We start from the raw sequence: 11,310 nt of genomic DNA, 5'->3' as shown, positions 1-11,310 counted from the left end.
TACATGACGCTTTTTGAATTATGGTTTTCTCAGGGTATATGCCCAGTAGTGGGATTGCTGGGTCGTATGGTAGTTCTATTTTTAGTTTTTTGAGGAAACTCCATACTGTTCTGCATAGTGGCTGTATCACTTTACATTCCCACCAGCAGTGAAAGAGAGTTCCCTTTTCTCCACACGCTCTCCAGCATTTATTGTTTGTGGAGTTTTTGATGATGGGGCAGGCGGATTCTTAATCACTGTGCCACCAGGGAAGTCCCTCCCTTCTTAAACATAATCAACATATATTCAGTTTCATTCATTCATTCTAGTATAGTAGTTAAGCATGTGGGCTTTGGTGTGCCAAGTACAATTTCCAGAACATTGAAAATCTAACTCTCATACAAGTATAGAATGAACATGTGCCACACATTTAATTAACTCATTAATGAGGGAAGTAGCAGGATGGTAAACCTGGTTCAAAGGATTACAGTTGGGACAGAAGTATTTACAGTCATTGAAAGAAAGAATGCTGGAATGAGACTGCTGTATTAGATGCAAAATGAGCTAATCTCCTAGAGAACAATACAGCTGTAACCTCTGGAGTTATCTTTTTCACTAGAGAGAAGCTCACTTGCCCTGCTATAGGTCAAGAATCATTTGAATCACCCTCAGCTTTCTACAAGTTAATATCTACTCTTACAAAGTTGTAGACTATCCTAATCAATAGTAAAGAGCGAGTCATTAGGGTAAACCCCCTAGAGACTAGGATAATTCTAGAGTGGCTCTGTAATGGTCCAGCATGACATTGAAAAGATGGGCAGCCATCCTTTGTGTGTTTCCAAGTTTTGGATATTTTTGTCTTCACAGTTAGTTAGGTTGCCTGGATTCAAATCCTAGTTCCCATTTCCACTAGCTGTGACCTTGTCCAAGTTATTTGACTTCTCTAAGTCTCAAGTGTCCTCATCCGTAAAGTGGGGATAACAATAGTTTCTACCACATTAGGTTATTGTGAGGTGTCAGTGAGCTGATCTGTTTGAGGACAATAGAATAGAATAGAATATAGTAAGTGCTCAATAAGGCTTAGCTACTATTATTTATATGGGCACTAGGCTGAGCTGCAGGTAATCAGGGCTTGTGTCCTCTATGTCCTGGCCTTATAAGGGAGAGAACTGTGACCCTAAGGCCATCACAGATTTGGTTGTAGCGGTCAGAAGGAGTTCATGTCATTTAGGAGTTTCAGGGAACTGTCAGCTCCAGGCTGTGGTCAGAGTGGCTATTGGCAGTCCAGAGCAAAGCCTTGGTGGAGGCAAAGATGGGGGCCCATGTGAGAGAAATAAGAGGTGGAACAAACAGAAAAGGAGAGCTGAGGGCCTGTTATTACTCACAAGTGGGGCTACTGAGCTAGTAGACATCTGAGTTTTACTTTCCTCCTTTACCTTCTTCCTGTTGAAGTCTCCATTGCATGTACTAGGTACTCTTCTCGTACTTTTCTTCAAAGTTGAATATGATATAGTCCCTACCCTTAGGGAGTTCATAGACAAGCTTAGGAACCCAATGTGACCAACTGTTACAGTATGTATATAAAGTACCTGCCTCACATGAGAGATGTGTCTGCAGAAGGAAGGCTTTTTACTTCCTCACGTTGTTCCATCTGGTGGCCTGGACCACAGAAGGGTGGCAGTGGAGTTTATGAATGTATTAGCAGAGCTCTAGCAATCGAGGGGTATTATGGGTTGAGTTGTGTACCCGCAAGACATATGTTGAAGTTCTAACCCCCAGGACCTCAGAATGACCTTATTTGGAAATAGGTTCTTTACAGATGTAATTAGTTAAATTAAGATGAGGTCATACTGCAGTAGCATGGGCCCCTAATCTAACATGACTGGTGTCCTGATAAGAAGAGAAAAATTTGGACACAGACATGCATAGAGGGAAGATGATTCAAAGGCACATAGGAAGACAACCTGTGAAGATGGAGGCGTTGGTTGGAGCTATGCAGCCAAGAGCCAAGGAATGCCTGGAGCTAACAGAAGCTGAAAGAAGCCAGGAAGGGTCCGCTCCCAGAGGCTTTGGAAGGAACATGACCCTGCTGACACCTTGATTTCTGACGTCTAGCCTTCAGAACTGTGAAAGACTACATTTCTGTTGTCCTAAGCCACCCAGATTGTGGTACCTTGTTACATCAGCCCTAGGAAACTAAACAGCTTTTTTTGGAGGTGATGTTATTTATAATTGCCTCAAAGTTTGCATTAAAAAATCATAGAATAGGTAAACATTGATATAAGATTTATAAAGCACAACTGACATACTCATTTCTAGAATGGTTTGGTCAAAGAGGAAGATCCATGAGAACAAAATGACAAAGAACACGAGGTAACGTTCACTGAAGGCTTGTGATGCCCACACTCTTCTAAGTGCTATATACAGATTAATTAATTTACCTTTTTAACAACTCCTGTGAACTAGGTATTATTATTATCTCTGTGTTACAGATGAGGAAACGGAGGTATGGAGAGACTAAGTAATTTGCCCAAGGTCACAGTTCATAAGTAACAGGACTGGGATTTAAAACCAAGCCATCTGGTTCTGGAGTTTATGCTCTTGACTGTGGCAGTGCTGGAGTCCTTTACCTGGACTTCAGGGACGGGGGAAGGGACATAAAATCACCAGCAGCATTCCACTGCCCACTACCCTCATAGTCACAGCTGTTCCTTCCTGAGTGGCTGCCCTCAAACACTCTCCCTCCAGATGCCTCCTGGAGCTACCTCTTCTTTTCTTTTTCTTCAACGGATTTAAAAAATGAGATGAAATTCACAAAACATAAAATTAAGCATCTTAAAGTGAATTCAGTGGTATTTAATAAATTCACAATATTGTGCAACCACTACGTCTATCTGGTTCTGAAACATTTTCATCCTCCCCAAACCCGGTACCCGAGAGGTGGCCACTCCCCACTCTCCCCTCACCCTGGTCCTGGCACTCGCCAATCTTCTTTCTATCTCTATGGATCCACCGATTCTGGACATTTCATATAAATGGAATCTTAAAATATGTGGCCTTTTGTGTCTGCTTTCTTTCTAATGGCATAATGTTTCCGAGGTTCACCCAGCATGTATCCACACTTATCCTTTTTGATGGCCGAATAACATCCCATTGTATGTATGTACTGCAATCTATTTATCCATTCATCTGTTGATGGACATTTTAGGTTGTTTTTAACCTTCAGCTTGTGAATACTGCTGCTATGAACGTGAATGTACACGGTTTGTTTGAGTATCTGTTTTCAATATTTTGGGGTCTATACCTAGGAGTGCAATTTGCTGGGTCATAATATATTATTTCTATGCTTAGCTTTTTGACCAAGTGTCTCTTCTTGTTTCTCATTTTTCCATGCTGATTCCTCATCACAAAACCCTACATGGAGTGTGGGGAAGCTGAAAATCCCACAACAGGCCAAAGAGTAAGGTCAGGAGTAAGGAAAGGCTAGAAACACGCCCACATTAATCATCCTTTATTTCATCTGTCACGCTTATTATGTGGGACTGTTTTCAAGTTTTGGGAAAACAGACTAAAAGTTTGCTCTTTAATATTGAATCATAGAACTTTCAGGCTGGAAAAGACCATAGAGATTTTCCAATTTGGTGAATTTTCAAACTTTCCATGGCTGACTTCTCTCAGGCCTCATGGGGAGGGCCCTGGGTTCCTCCCATCTCCCATCCACCCCTTAACCATACTGGTTAGTTTTTATTTCTCTTACATTTTGGATTTCTGAGTAAGATTTCACATGAAGAGCAGAGGGATAATATTTTAAAATCTAAGTTGTTTTTCGTTTCTGGTGTTTCTTTATATCCCTGGGTCCTTGACCCATTCAGTGAGCTTGACTTTCTGTGTTCATTGCCTTAGGAGAAGATGATTCAGAGAAAACAGAGGGACAAAGAATGGAAAGCATTCTTTGGTTGTAAATTTCAAAAGCCTGGGCTTCCAAAAGGGCAGATTTCTGTGTGTAGAACAGAGATTTGGGAAATGAGGAAAGGCAAAGACTCCTGCCTGAGGAAGGACTCAGATCTGGGAGAGGGGGAAGAGGGGTGTAGTGAATTGTGGGAGGTCCCAGGGTGAGGGACCAGTCTCTGATAGGTGCAGAGTCAGTCAGCATCTAGTGACTGCCAGGCTCCCCTGGCACATAAGCCATTGATGAATGGCTCACCTGTGTTACGTATCAAAGGAACCAAGTCTCCACTGGAGTGAGCACTGTGTCCTCCATAAGGAGGAGCTTCGATAATGGATTTCTTGGTGTCTGGCAAGGACTCCCTTTTAGACCAACATGTGCATATCATCCAATGACGAGCATGAGGACCTCCATCTATGTCCCAATACTTTCTCATCCCTGTGGCATGTGCGGCTAGCAGCCTATTCAATTTCCATGCACCTCCTTTTCCTTGCTGCTCTATCTCCAGTTTGGTTTGGGGGGCAATGTGCCCATCAAAAAATTCCCAGGCCTTCCCTGGTGGCGCAGTGGTTGAGAGTCCGCCTGCCGACGCAGGGGACACGGGTTCGTGCTCCAGTCCGGGAAGATCCCACATGCTGCAGAGCGGCTGGGCCCGTGAGCCATGGCCGCTGAGCCTGCGCGTCTGGAGCCTGTGCTCTGCAACGGGAGAGGCCACAGCAGTGAGAGGCCCGCGTACCGCAAAAAATAAAAAAAAAAAATTCCCAGGCTTCCTTCAATGTCATGCGGATAGTTGTGGCCAATGAGATGTGAATGAAGCCTTCCATATTCCACTGGATGAGGCTTCCAGGAAAGCTATAGCTTTCCTAATAGAAATGGACACACTCAGCTGGCATGGGCTCTTTGCCCTCTCCTGTCCCTCCTTTTCCTGCCAGACATGGAGACATGGTGCCCAGAGAGGCTACAGACACTTTGTGACCCCTTGCTGAGGATGGCAGAACAGAGATGTAGAAGGAGCCTGGTCCCTGAGCAGCTGCATTTGAGCTGGGCACCTGCTACTCAGTTTCCTTGTTACATGAGAGAAATAAATCCCTCACTTAATCTACTGTTTAGCTCCTGAAACAGGTAACTGAGCACACTTGGGCCCCATGACTCTGACTTCATGTGGACAGCTCCAGTGGGAACACCTGTGCCACATGCATGAGCCCCATCCCATGACTGATGGGGGTCATGGTTCTGGAGACCTGGAGAAGTGGTACGGTGTGGAAGGGAAAACCCCCTGAACTTGGGTGAATCCAAATGGAACCCATTTGCCATCTCCCTAGAGCCAGGACATTGATAGACTTTCCCCTTCCATGACAGAAGAACAGGTTCACTTAAAAAGAAAAAGTAGAATCCTCTGTTCCAGTCTAGCCCTCTCTCATTTTATGAGGGAAGAGAATGAAGTTTAGGGGCAGGAACTGACTTGCCCAGGATCCCACAGGTGGCTAATGGGGATTGGAAGGTAGGTCTCTCCCACACCCATCCTTTTCCCACCAACAGAGTGGTTCCCGTGCTAAGTTCCTTTATATTTTGTTTTGTTTTCTACTAAGGCGATCAGCTGAATATCTGGTGTGCCAAATTAGTGAAATTTGAGGGCTTTTGAATGAAAGTAAACAAGGATTAAGTAAATCGAATAATTTACAAGAGATCCAGATGGTAATTAAAAGGATTAAGCGTGGTATTTCTAAATGACAAATAGTTCTCTTAATTATTAATTGCCAAATTAAATGCAACAGCCTCATATGTTCTCATATTCTGATTTATTCATCAATGTACTTAAGAGAAGTGGAAAACATAAATTAACCGTACGTAAATTTCTATATTCATGAGCAGATGCAACAAGACAGGTCCCACTAGTGCAAAAGGGCTACAGCTGACATAGAACTCCAGTTCGGGGCAGTGTTGATCCCATGTGACTCTCTGCCGCTAAGAAATGGTGTCGTGCTCTGGAAAGCTAGAGCTGAAGATACAGTGCTTTCCCATGGAGTACAGTTTATGGACAATTGGTTGGGAAAACAACCGTGAAAGCTTTGAGACTAGCCCTTGGTAGGTCTTCAATATCTGAGCGTTTTATAGGGAACTCCCTGAGGGAGTGCCTTTGGATTTTGGTAGAGTACCCTCTGGTGGCCAAATATTTTCCTGCAGGTTTTTCCACAGGAAAACTAAAACAAAACTGTATGATGAGAGTAATTTTGGAACCACCGTTTTTGTGGTGATTCTGTACCTCTTTTAGGAAAGCATTCCACTGCTTCAGATATTTTATGTTCAACAAAATTTTGCTAAGTCTCAACCTGGATTGCCTTTGATGCTGTTTCAATTCTCTACTTGGTTTTTCTTCAGTTGAAGAATGTAGTGACGCTTCTCCAAGCCCCTGAAATGCACACTTTCAAATTCTGCATTTAAAGACCAATTTAGTGAACCAAATGGAAGGAAGGAAACAACTTCTCCTACCTGCAGTCAGTGTAAAAGGAAAACTTGCTACCATTCCTGTGGTCAAGTTTTATTTCCTGGGTTAATTTAATCTAAAAATGATTTTCAATGTATGTGAGAGTACTTGGAAAACTGTCAAGTTCTGCACATATGTAAGTCTTATCTGCATCTCTGTCGTCTGTCTCAAGAGGCTAGGAAACAGGACTTCCCTGGTGGCACAGTGGTTAAGAATCCACCTGCCAATTCAGGGGACATGGGTTCGAACCCTGGTCTGGTAAGATCCCACATGCCGCGGAGCAACTAAGCCCGTATGCCACAACTACTGAGCCTGCGCCCTAGAGCCCGTGAGCCACAACTACTGATGCCCATGTGCCACGACTACTGAAGCCTGCACGCCTAGAGCCCGTGCTCTGCGACAAAGAGAAACCACTGTAATGAGAAGTCCGCGCACCACAACAGAGTAGCCCCCTGCTCTCCACAACTAGAGAAAGCCTGCGTACAGCAACAAAGACCAAACACAGCCAAAAATAAATAAATAAACAAATAAGTAAATAGACTAGAAAACAGTCACCGAGCTCAATTGTAAAGGCAGAGAATCCTCAGCCAGAAGGATGGAAGATCATTCTTTCATTCCCTCCGCAAACATTTATTAAGCACATGCAGTTAGCAAACACAAAGAAGTTCTTAAAGAGCAGGTAGTCTAGTGAGGAGAGAGAAACATCACCAAATAGTTACTGTGAATGAGTGCTTTTATAAGACAAATTCCCTTAACGTTAACCATAACACAGAACCACTTTTAACCCATAGAATTTGGACATACTGTCTAAAGACATACACCACCTGGTAACAATTATACATATATATCACATAAAGGAAAAAGAACTCACATCTGTTAATCATGGAATAATTCATTGGTTCAGATCATACCTTAACATTTCCTTTTATTCTGCCATTTTCTGAAATAACAAAAAAGAATAGACATATCAAAAAATGAAAGAAAGAAAGAAGGAAAGAAAGAAAAGGGGAAAGTTTCCGTGGCAAGCTCAGTGTCTGGCACACGGTAGAGACTCAACAAATATTTGAGAAATGAACAAATGTATTACTAACAAGATGGGGGAAGGGACTGTTTTGAGTGGCTTCTGTAGCTGGTGGCCACAGAAGGAGACTGGGCCACATCTGTGACCAGGAGCCCTTTGGAGGAAAGGTTTTGCTTCTTGTCTCTCAGGGTGATGGATGAAAAGAGGGACCAGTGGTCTTTGGACAGGGGCTCCTCTGCTGAGCCAGGGACAGAGTTCACACGCTCTACACACAAACTCACACACCTGTCTTTTCCCATTGATCTCATATGATAAGCTCACAGTTTGCCTGGCTGGGTACAAGGTGCAGCTGAGAAACAATGGCTCCTTCTGGGGCGAGGGTGTAGCTCCTGTGTTGCTCTTTCCCTGCTAATTTACACAGACCAGGTCCATAGTCCCTTATTCAAAACCCCTGGGTCTGCCTCTGTTTTGGCCTTCAGCTGCTGTGGGTTTTAGAAAAGTAAAGCAGTGCACATGTTATATATAATTTAAAGCCCTCAGCACAGTCTGGGGAAATACCCCTTGACCTAACACATTAATATTTGTGCAGAAAAATATGACCATTCATACTCAGCAGGATCGATAAAAAATGTACAGAGCCTCATCCGTGTCAGGTCAGGTTTTGCCGGCAAATAGATTTTGATGACAAAAAAAAAAAAGAAAAGAAAAAAGAAAATGTTTTCAGAGTTTTTTGCGTTTCAGAAATGTGAATAAGGTTGTGGGCCTGTGTTCGGTCTTTCTCAAAGTGCCACCTTCCAAAGGTTCATTATTCATTTTACCGCAGAAGCACATACATGTAGCGCTTCAAGGGTAATTTCATGTTCTGACATGTTTATTCCACATGCCCATCCTCACCACATAGCCTAACAAATAATAGGTGCTTAGCGAGTTTTTGTTAACTAAACAAACAACAGTCTTGCAAGATAAAAGTTATGATAACAGTATTTTAAGGCTGATAAAACCAAGCCCCGGGAGGTTGAGGGGCTGGGCCTAGGGTGACTGGCGTCTTGAACCCCTTGTGCTTTGTCCTCACATCCCTGCTGGTTTGCACACAATGGGCCTGATGGGTTGTAAATACACCCAGGTTTTAAAAGGAAAAGAAGCTGGGTCTGAAGCCGTGGTTCTCGGCAGGGGGAGATTCTGTCTCTGCTCCTGGGGGCTGGGTGGGGGAGGATTTAGAAATGCCTGGAGGTGTTTTTGGTTGTCACAACTTGCCGGGAGTGCTACTGGCATCCGGTGGGTAGAGGTGAGGGATGCTGCTAAACAGCCTAAAACGCACAGTCCTGAAAGTTAATAGTGCTGAGGTTGAGAAACCTAAAGTGTCGAAAGGTATCACCCAATCAAGCTTAATTCAGAAAAAGCCCTAATCAAACCTCTTGAATTAGGACAGCATCCGATTCCTATTGCTGTCACAGCCTCTCCATTACTTTGTGCAAACCCCTTACCTGCCCTGAGGCACCAGGCAGGAACTCGCCCAACCCGTTCTTTCTTTTTTTTGTTTTGTTTTCGTAAAACACCTCAAATGTGACTCATGGTACGAAAGTATTTAATAAGCACCACGTTGGTACAGAAAAACACATAGCCTAGAGCGCCTCCTTTAAAACCAGAATAGCCAAGTGAAAAGTCAGTAGAGATTCTTATTTTTACTTGAAAAATAAAAATAAAAACAACAACTACAAAAAAACTAAGGTGCACACTGCGAATTGAACAACTATGGTTTTTCTTTCAAGGGATGTGACACCCATGTTTTCTGGTCAGTAATGTTCTATCAAACATTGTACTAAACCAAACCAATCCAGGCAGATAGATGACCAGTGAAGCTGTTTGCTATCTCCTACTTGTACTGAGCTAGACCAGAAGAACACTATCTTGGTGGGATTATTTTGACAGTGAGAAGGAAGTGCAGAGCCCCTATCCCAACAGAAAACCTAAGGAGCTGATTTACACAGAAAGGGTTTTAAGCAAACCTGCACAAACACTAGCATGCTCTAAGAAAGGAAACCTTTTAGACTACTTCCAGCATATACTCATTGTTGCCCAGTAAAATAGAAACACCAACATAGAAAGCATTTTTGCTTTCATAGCACTAACAGCTAAAAAGCACAGCATATAATACTTTGATCTTGAAGTGGGTAATCACAGAAGTTCCAAGATTATATCCACTAGGTTAGCCGGAGTATTCATCTATAAAAATATTTTTTCAAAAACACGTAAATGAGTTATAGAAACAATGGGACTACATCAGGACCAGCAGAAGACAGTGATACAAGGACTAGACATATAAGACTAGAAATTGATTTCTTTTTTTAAAAATAAGTTTATCTATTTTTGGCTGCGTTGGGTCTTTGTTGCAGTGCACAGGCTTACTGTGGTGGCTTCTCTTGTTGCGGAACATGGGCTCTAGGTGTGCAGGCTCAGTAGTTGTGGCACACAGGCTTAGCTGCTCTGCAGCATGCGGGATCTTTGCAGACCAGGGCTCGAACCCATAGTCCCCTTCATTGACAGGTGGATTCTTAACCACTGCGCCACCAGGGAAGCCCAGACATTGATTTTCACATGTAGCTTTTAGGTAAAGGACATCTCTCTAAGTTGATTTCTACAGCCAAGACTAGCTGTGATAGTAGCATTTTCAGAAATCTTGAGATGGGCAGCTAGCTTGAGTTAAACTCTAGATTAAACACTCCCAGTCAAAAACCCCGTAGAGGCTGCAGGACTGAAACTCTGACCCATAGAAGCTGTGAGTGCACAAAAAGCCTGGTGGGACATGCAAGGCCCGCTGGGCAAGAGGGCTGGTGATGGTGGGTTCTCCCAATATGGACACGCTAACATGTATGCTGGGAAAGGGCCCCCCAGGTGGAATGCTGGGCTTGGGCTTGCTGCAGGAGCCACTCAGAAGCCCCTGAGAGAGGTGTCTACTCTGGGAGGAGTACTAGGGTTACTGAAGACAAGAACGTGTCCCTGGAAGGTCAGGTAATTTTCTTCTGACCCATCAATACTTAACATTAATGAAGGGTTGCAGAACAGCCAGTCTTTCCGAGATGTATTCTTCTGACGTCATTAGCCAAAGCCTCTCCCAGTCTATTCGGCTGGTGATGTCCAGAAAGATCCCAGTACCTGGAGGTGGGACTTGGGGCCGCATATTGTTCTGGGAACCTGGCAATGAAGATGATTTGCGCAATGAAGATGATTTGCACAATGAAGTAACCACTAAACCGCAGCTTGAGTCCAGTCCTCGGCCTTCTTTTTCTGCTCGAGAGTCCAGGAACATTTCCTTAAAAGCCAGAAAATCCGTAAACGTGAGCAGCATGTCGAAGATGTCACTGGCCACTTCATCTTTATGGTGCTGTAAAGTTGTAGTGAAAGCCGCCATGTTAAATCCAGGAATCCGCTCCAACAGCTCTTCTATATACTTTTCTACCAAAGAAATACATTCGTTAAAAACAGGCGTGTAGGTGAGCTTCTCCTCTTCCGTGTCTTCAAACTCCTGGTAGTAAATACTTGTCCGTGAAATTCCTCTGTAATAAACGGAACTCATCATCCATGATAATGTCCTCTAAATATCCAACCACAGCATCAAATTCTGCATCAGAGGTGGAAGAGAAAGCGCGAAGCTCTCTTCCTCTATGGCGTCCATCGCCGCCGCCACTGTCTAATCCACCGGGCGCGGGCGAGGTGCCCGCGGGCCTTGTACCCCACCCGCGGCCCGGGCCCGGGCGCAGCCTCAGCTCTGCTCCGCAGACACCCAAGCGGCACCGGATAGGCCTCGCCGCCGAGGCCACTCCTGGCTCATGGCCCAGCCCGGTAGCGCATGCGCGCGAGGCCTGGGCCTCAGGCTCCCTG

The 11,310-nt window shown here is 44.1% G+C and overlaps 1 pseudogene; it reads right to left on the bottom strand.

The window, feature by feature from the left end:
- Positions 1 to 10,214: 10,214 nt before the first annotated feature.
- Positions 10,215 to 11,104, bottom strand: LOC113633272 (ADP-ribosylation factor-like protein 2-binding protein pseudogene; annotated as a pseudogene).
- Positions 11,105 to 11,310: the final 206 nt, after the last annotated feature.

This window comes from Aethalodelphis obliquidens, unplaced genomic scaffold, assembly GCF_003676395.1.
Source record: "Aethalodelphis obliquidens isolate GAN/ISIS:26980383/991018 unplaced genomic scaffold, ASM367639v1 scaffold39, whole genome shotgun sequence".
Classification (NCBI taxonomy): domain Eukaryota; kingdom Metazoa; phylum Chordata; class Mammalia; order Artiodactyla; family Delphinidae; genus Aethalodelphis; species Aethalodelphis obliquidens.
The sequence above is the reverse complement of the archived record's forward strand: the minus strand, read 5'-3'. Positions and strand labels throughout refer to the sequence as shown.